The sequence below is a fragment of the Salvelinus fontinalis genome, chromosome 37 (genome assembly GCF_029448725.1).
Source record: "Salvelinus fontinalis isolate EN_2023a chromosome 37, ASM2944872v1, whole genome shotgun sequence".
NCBI lineage: Eukaryota > Metazoa > Chordata > Actinopteri > Salmoniformes > Salmonidae > Salvelinus > Salvelinus fontinalis.
The window spans coordinates 33,553,321-33,560,958 of NC_074701.1; positions in this window are offsets into that span (position 1 = coordinate 33,553,321).

Consider the following 7,638-nt stretch of genomic DNA (forward strand, 5'->3'; position numbering starts at 1 on the left):
GAGGTATTTCAGCACAGCTACATAATGCTGGTTTTTAGAGGTATTTCAGCACAGATACATAATGCTGGTTTTTAGAGGTATTTCAGCACAGCTACATAATGCTGGTTTTTAGAGGTATTTCAGCACAGATACATAATGCTGGTTTTTAGAGGTATTTCAGCACAGCTACATAATGCTGGTTTTTAGAGGTATTTCAGCACAGATACATAATGCTGGTTTTTAGAGGTATTTCAGCACAGATACATAATGCTGGTTTTTAGAGGTATTTCAGCACAGCTACATAATGCTGGTTTTTAGAGGTATTTCAGCACAGATACATAATGCTGGTTTTTAGAGGTATTTCAGCACAGCTACATAATGCTGGTTTTTAGAGGTATTTCAGCACAGATACATAATGCTGGTTTTTAGAGGTATTTCAGCACAGCTACATAATGCTGGTTTTTAGAGGTATTTCAGCACAGATACATAATGCCGGTTTTTAGAGGTATTTCAGCACAGATACATAATGCTGGTTTTTAGAGGTATTTCAGCACAGATACATAATGCTGGGTTTTAGAGGTATTTCAGCACAGCTACATAATGCCGGTTTTTAGAGGTATTTCAGCACAGCTACATAATGCTGGTTTTTAGAGGTATTTCAGCACAGATACATAATGCTGGTTTTTAGAGGTATTTCAGCACAGATACATAATGCTGGTTTTTAGAGGTATTTCAGCACAGATACATAATGCTGGTTTTTAGAGGTATTTCAGCACAGCTACATAATGCTGGTTTTTAGAGGTATTTCAGCACAGATACATAATGCTGGTTTTTAGAGGTATTTCAGCACAGCTACATAATGCTGGTTTTTAGAGGTATTTCAGCACAGATACATAATGCTGGTTTTTAGAGGTATTTCAGCACAGATACATAATGCTGGTTTTTAGAGGTATTTCAGCACAGCTACATAATGCTGGTTTTTAGAGGTATTTCAGCACAGCTACATAATGCTGGTTTTTAGAGGTATTTCAGCACAGATACATAATGCTGGTTTTTAGAGGTATTTCAGCACAGCTACATAATGCTGGTTTTTAGAGGTATTTCAGCACAGCTACATAATGCTGGTTTTTAGAGGTATTTCAGCACAGATACATAATGCTGGTTTTTAGAGGTATTTCAGCACAGATACATAATGCTGGTTTTTAGAGGTATTTCAGCACAGATACATAATGCTGGTTTTTAGAGGTATTTCAGCACAGCTACATAATGCTGGTTTTTAGAGGTATTTCAGCACAGATACATAATGCTGGTTTTTAGAGGTATTTCAGCACAGATACATAATGCTGGTTTTTAGAGGTATTTCAGCACAGATACATAATGCTGGTTTTTAGAGGTATTTCAGCACAGCTACATAATGCTGGTTTTTAGAGGTATTTCAGCACAGATACATAATGCTGGTTTTTAGAGGTATTTCAGCACAGATACATAATGCTGGTTTTTAGAGGTATTTCAGCACAGATACATAATGCTGGTTTTTAGAGGTATTTCAGCACAGCTACATAATGCTGGTTTTTAGAGGTATTTCAGCACAGCTACATAATGCTGGTTTTTAGAGGTATTTCAGCACAGATACATAATGCTGGTTTTTAGAGGTATTTCAGCACAGATACATAATGCTGGTTTTTAGAGGTATTTCAGCACAGCTACATAATGCTGGTTTTTAGAGGTATTTCAGCACAGATACATAATGCTGGTTTTTAGAGGTATTTCAGCACAGATACATAATGCTGGTTTTTAGAGGTATTTCAGCACAGATACATAATGCTGGTTTTTAGAGGTATTTCAGCACAGATACATAATGCTGGTTTTTAGAGGTATTTCAGCACAGATACATAATGCTGGTTTTTAGAGGTATTTCAGCACAGATACATAATGCTGGTTTTTAGAGGTATTTCAGCACAGATACATAATGCTGGTTTTTAGAGGTATTTCAGCACAGATACATAATGCTGGTTTTTAGAGGTATTTCAGCACAGATACATAATGCTGGTTTTTAGAGGTATTTCAGCACAGATACATAATGCTGGTTTTTAGAGGTATTTCAGCACAGCTACATAATGCTGGTTTTTAGAGGTATTTCAGCACAGATACATAATGCTGGTTTTTAGAGGTATTTCAGCACAGATACATAATGCTGGTTTTTAGAGGTATTTCAGCACAGATACATAATGCTGGTTTTTAGAGGTATTTCAGCACAGATACATAATGCTGGTTTTTAGAGGTATTTCAGCACAGATACATAATGCTGGTTTTTAGAGGTATTTCAGCACAGCTACATAATGCTGGGTTTTAGAGGTATTTCAGCACAGATACATAATGCTGGTTTTTAGAGGTATTTCAGCACAGCTACATAATGCTGGTTTTTAGAGGTATTTCAGCACAGCTACATAATGCTGGTTTTTAGAGGTATTTCAGCACAGATACATAATGCTGGTTTTTAGAGGTATTTCAGCACAGATACATAATGCTGGTTTTTAGAGGTATTTCAGCACAGCTACATAATGCTGGTTTTTAGAGGTATTTCAGCACAGATACATAATGCTGGTTTTTAGAGGTATTTCAGCACAGCTACATAATGCTGGTTTTTAGAGGTATTTCAGCACAGATACATAATGCTGGTTTTTAGAGGTATTTCAGCACAGCTACATAATGCTGGTTTTTAGAGGTATTTCAGCACAGCTACATAATGCTGGTTTTTAGAGGTATTTCAGCACAGCTACATAATGCTGGGTTTTAGAGGTATTTCAGCACAGATACATAATGCTGGTTTTTAGAGGTATTTCAGCACAGCTACATAATGCTGGTTTTTAGAGGTATTTCAGCACAGATACATAATGCTGGTTTTTAGAGGTATTTCAGCACAGATACATAATGCTGGTTTTTAGAGGTATTTCAGCACAGATACATAATGCTGGGTTTTTAGAGGTATTTCAGCACAGCTACATAATGCTGGTTTTTAGAGGTATTTCAGCACAGCTACATAATGCTGGTTTTTAGAGGTATTTCAGCAGAGCTACATAATGCTGGTTTTTAGAGGTATTTCAGCACAGATACATAATGCTGGTTTTTAGAGGTATTTCAGCACAGCTACATAATGCTGGTTTTTAGAGGTATTTCAGCACAGCTACATAATGCTGGTTTTTAGAGGTATTTCAGCACAGATACATAATGCTGGTTTTTAGAGGTATTTCAGCACAGCTACATAATGCTGGGTTTTAGAGGTATTTCAGCACAGATACATAATGCTGGTTTTTAGAGGTATTTCAGCACAGCTACATAATGCTGGTTTTTAGAGGTATTTCAGCACAGCTACATAATGCTGGTTTTTAGAGGTATTTCAGCACAGATACATAATGCTGGTTTTTAGAGGTATTTCAGCACAGATACATAATGCTGGGTTTTAGAGGTATTTCAGCACAGCTACATAATGCTGGTTTTTAGAGGTATTTCAGCACAGATACATAATGCTGGGTTTTAGAGGTATTTCAGCACAGATACATAATGCTGGTTTTTAGAGGTATTTCAGCACAGATACATAATGCTGGTTTTTAGAGGTATTTCAGCACAGATACATAATGCTGGTTTTTAGAGGTATTTCAGCACAGCTACATAATGCCGGTTTTTAGAGGTATTTCAGCACAGATACATAATGCTGGTTTTTAGAGGTATTTCAGCACAGCTACATAATGCTGGTTTTTAGAGGTATTTCAGCACAGATACATAATGCTGGTTTTTAGAGGTATTTCAGCACAGCTACATAATGCTGGTTTTTAGAGGTATTTCAGCACAGATACATAATGCTGGTTTTTAGAGGTATTTCAGCACAGCTACATAATGCTGGTTTTTAGAGGTATTTCAGCACAGCTACATAATGCTGGTTTTTAGAGGTATTTCAGCACAGATACATAATGCTGGTTTTTAGAGGTATTTCAGCACAGCTACATAATGCTGGTTTTTAGAGGTATTTCAGCACAGATACATAATGCTGGTTTTTAGAGGTATTTCAGCACAGATACATAATGCTGGTTTTTAGAGGTATTTCAGCACAGCTACATAATGCTGGTTTTTAGAGGTATTTCAGCACAGCTACATAATGCTGGTTTTTAGAGGTATTTCAGCACAGATACATAATGCTGGTTTTTAGAGGTATTTCAGCACAGATACATAATGCTGGTTTTTAGAGGTATTTCAGCACAGCTACATAATGCTGGTTTTTAGAGGTATTTCAGCACAGATACATAATGCTGGTTTTTAGAGGTATTTCAGCACAGATACATAATGCTGGTTTTTAGAGGTATTTCAGCACAGCTACATAATGCTGGTTTTTAGAGGTATTTCAGCACAGATACATAATGCTGGTTTTTAGAGGTATTTCAGCACAGATACATAATGCTGGTTTTTAGAGGTATTTCAGCACAGATACATAATGCTGGTTTTTAGAGGTATTTCAGCACAGCTACATAATGCTGGTTTTTAGAGGTATTTCAGCACAGATACATAATGCTGGTTTTTAGAGGTATTTCAGCACAGCTACATAATGCTGGTTTTTAGAGGTATTTCAGCACAGATACATAATGCTGGTTTTTAGAGGTATTTCAGCACAGATACATAATGCTGGTTTTTAGAGGTATTTCAGCACAGATACATAATGCTGGTTTTTAGAGGTATTTCAGCACAGATACATAATGCTGGTTTTTAGAGGTATTTCAGCACAGATACATAATGCCGGTTTTTAGAGGTATTTCAGCACAGATACATAATGCTGGTTTTTAGAGGTATTTCAGCACAGATACATAATGCTGGTTTTTAGAGGTATTTCAGCACAGATACATAATGCTGGTTTTTAGAGGTATTTCAGCACAGCTACATAATGCTGGGTTTTAGAGGTATTTCAGCACAGATACATAATGCTGGGTTTTAGAGGTATTTCAGCACAGCTACATAATGCTGGTTTTTAGAGGTATTTCAGCACAGCTACATAATGCTGGTTTTTAGAGGTATTTCAGCACAGATACATAATGCTGGTTTTTAGAGGTATTTCAGCAGAGCTACATAATGCTGGTTTTTAGAGGTATTTCAGCAGAGCTACATAATGCTGGGTTTTAGAGGTATTTCAGCACAGATACATAATGCTGGTTTTTAGAGGTATTTCAGCACAGCTACATAATGCTGGTTTTTAGAGGTATTTCAGCACAGATACATAATGCTGGTTTTTAGAGGTATTTCAGCACAGATACATAATGCTGGTTTTTAGAGGTATTTCAGCACAGCTACATAATGCTGGGTTTTAGAGGTATTTCAGCACAGATACATAATGCTGGTTTTTAGAGGTATTTCAGCAGAGCTACATAATGCTGGTTTTTAGAGGTATTTCAGCAGAGCTACATAATGCTGGTTTTTAGAGGTATTTCAGCACAGCTACATAATGCTGGTTTTTAGAGGTATTTCAGCACAGATACATAATGCTGGTTTTTAGAGGTATTTCAGCACAGCTACATAATGCTGGTTTTTAGAGGTATTTCAGCACAGATACATAATGCTGGTTTTTAGAGGTATTTCAGCACAGATACATAATGCTGGTTTTAGAGGTATTTCAGCACAGATACATAATGCTGGTTTTTAGAGGTATTTCAGCACAGCTACATAATGCTGGTTTTTAGAGGTATTTCAGCACAGCTACATAATGCTGGTTTTTAGAGGTATTTCAGCACAGATACATAATGCTGGTTTTTAGAGGTATTTCAGCACAGATACATAATGCTGGTTTTTAGAGGTATTTCAGCACAGCTACATAATGCTGGTTTTTAGAGGTATTTCAGCACAGATACATAATGCTGGTTTTTAGAGGTATTTCAGCACAGATACATAATGCTGGTTTTTAGAGGTATTTCAGCACAGATACATAATGCTGGTTTTTAGAGGTATTTCAGCACAGATACATAATGCTGGTTTTTAGAGGTATTTCAGCACAGATACATAATGCTGGTTTTTAGAGGTATTTCAGCACAGATACATAATGCTGGTTTTTAGAGGTATTTCAGCACAGATACATAATGCTGGTTTTTAGAGGTATTTCAGCACAGATACATAATGCTGGTTTTTAGAGGTATTTCAGCACAGATACATAATGCTGGTTTTTAGAGGTATTTCAGCACAGATACATAATGCTGGTTTTTAGAGGTATTTCAGCACAGATACATAATGCTGGTTTTTAGAGGTATTTCAGCACAGATACATAATGCTGGTTTTTAGAGGTATTTCAGCACAGATACATAATGCTGGTTTTTAGAGGTATTTCAGCACAGCTACATAATGCTGGGTTTTAGAGGTATTTCAGCACAGATACATAATGCTGGTTTTTAGAGGTATTTCAGCACAGCTACATAATGCCGGTTTTTAGAGGTATTTCAGCACAGCTACATAATGCTGGTTTTTAGAGGTATTTCAGCACAGATACATAATGCTGGTTTTTAGAGGTATTTCAGCACAGATACATAATGCTGGTTTTTAGAGGTATTTCAGCACAGCTACATAATGCTGGTTTTTAGAGGTATTTCAGCACAGATACATAATGCTGGGTTTTAGAGGTATTTCAGCACAGCTACATAATGCTGGTTTTTAGAGGTATTTCAGCACAGCTACATAATGCTGGTTTTTAGAGGTATTTCAGCACAGATACATAATGCTGGTTTTTAGAGGTATTTCAGCAGAGCTACATAATGCTGGTTTTTAGAGGTATTTCAGCAGAGCTACATAATGCTGGTTTTTAGAGGTATTTCAGCACAGATACATAATGCTGGTTTTTAGAGGTATTTCAGCAGAGCTACATAATGCTGGTTTTTAGAGGTATTTCAGCACAGATACATAATGCTGGGTTTTAGAGGTATTTCAGCAGAGCTACATAATGCTGGTTTTTAGAGGTATTTCAGCACAGCTACATAATGCTGGTTTTTAGAGGTATTTCAGCACAGATACATAATGCTGGGTTTTAGAGGTATTTCAGCACAGATACATAATGCTGGTTTTTAGAGGTATTTCAGCAGAGCTACATAATGCTGGTTTTTAGAGGTATTTCAGCACAGATACATAATGCTGGTTTTTAGAGGTATTTCAGCACAGATACATAATGCTGGTTTTTAGAGGTATTTCAGCACAGATACATAATGCTGGTTTTTAGAGGTATTTCAGCACAGCTACATAATGCTGGTTTTTAGAGGTATTTCAGCACAGCTACATAATGCTGGTTTTTAGAGGTATTTCAGCACAGCTACATAATGCTGGTTTTTAGAGGTATTTCAGCACAGATACATAATGCTGGTTTTTAGAGGTATTTCAGCACAGCTACATAATGCTGGTTTTTAGAGGTATTTCAGCACAGATACATAATGCTGGTTTTTAGAGGTATTTCAGCACAGCTACATAATGCTGGTTTTTAGAGGTATTTCAGCACAGATACATAATGCTGGTTTTTAGAGGTATTTCAGCACAGATACATAATGCTGGTTTTAGAGGTATTTCAGCACAGATACATAATGCTGGTTTTTAGAGGTATTTCAGCACAGCTACATAATGCTGGTTTTTAGAGGTATTTCAGCACAG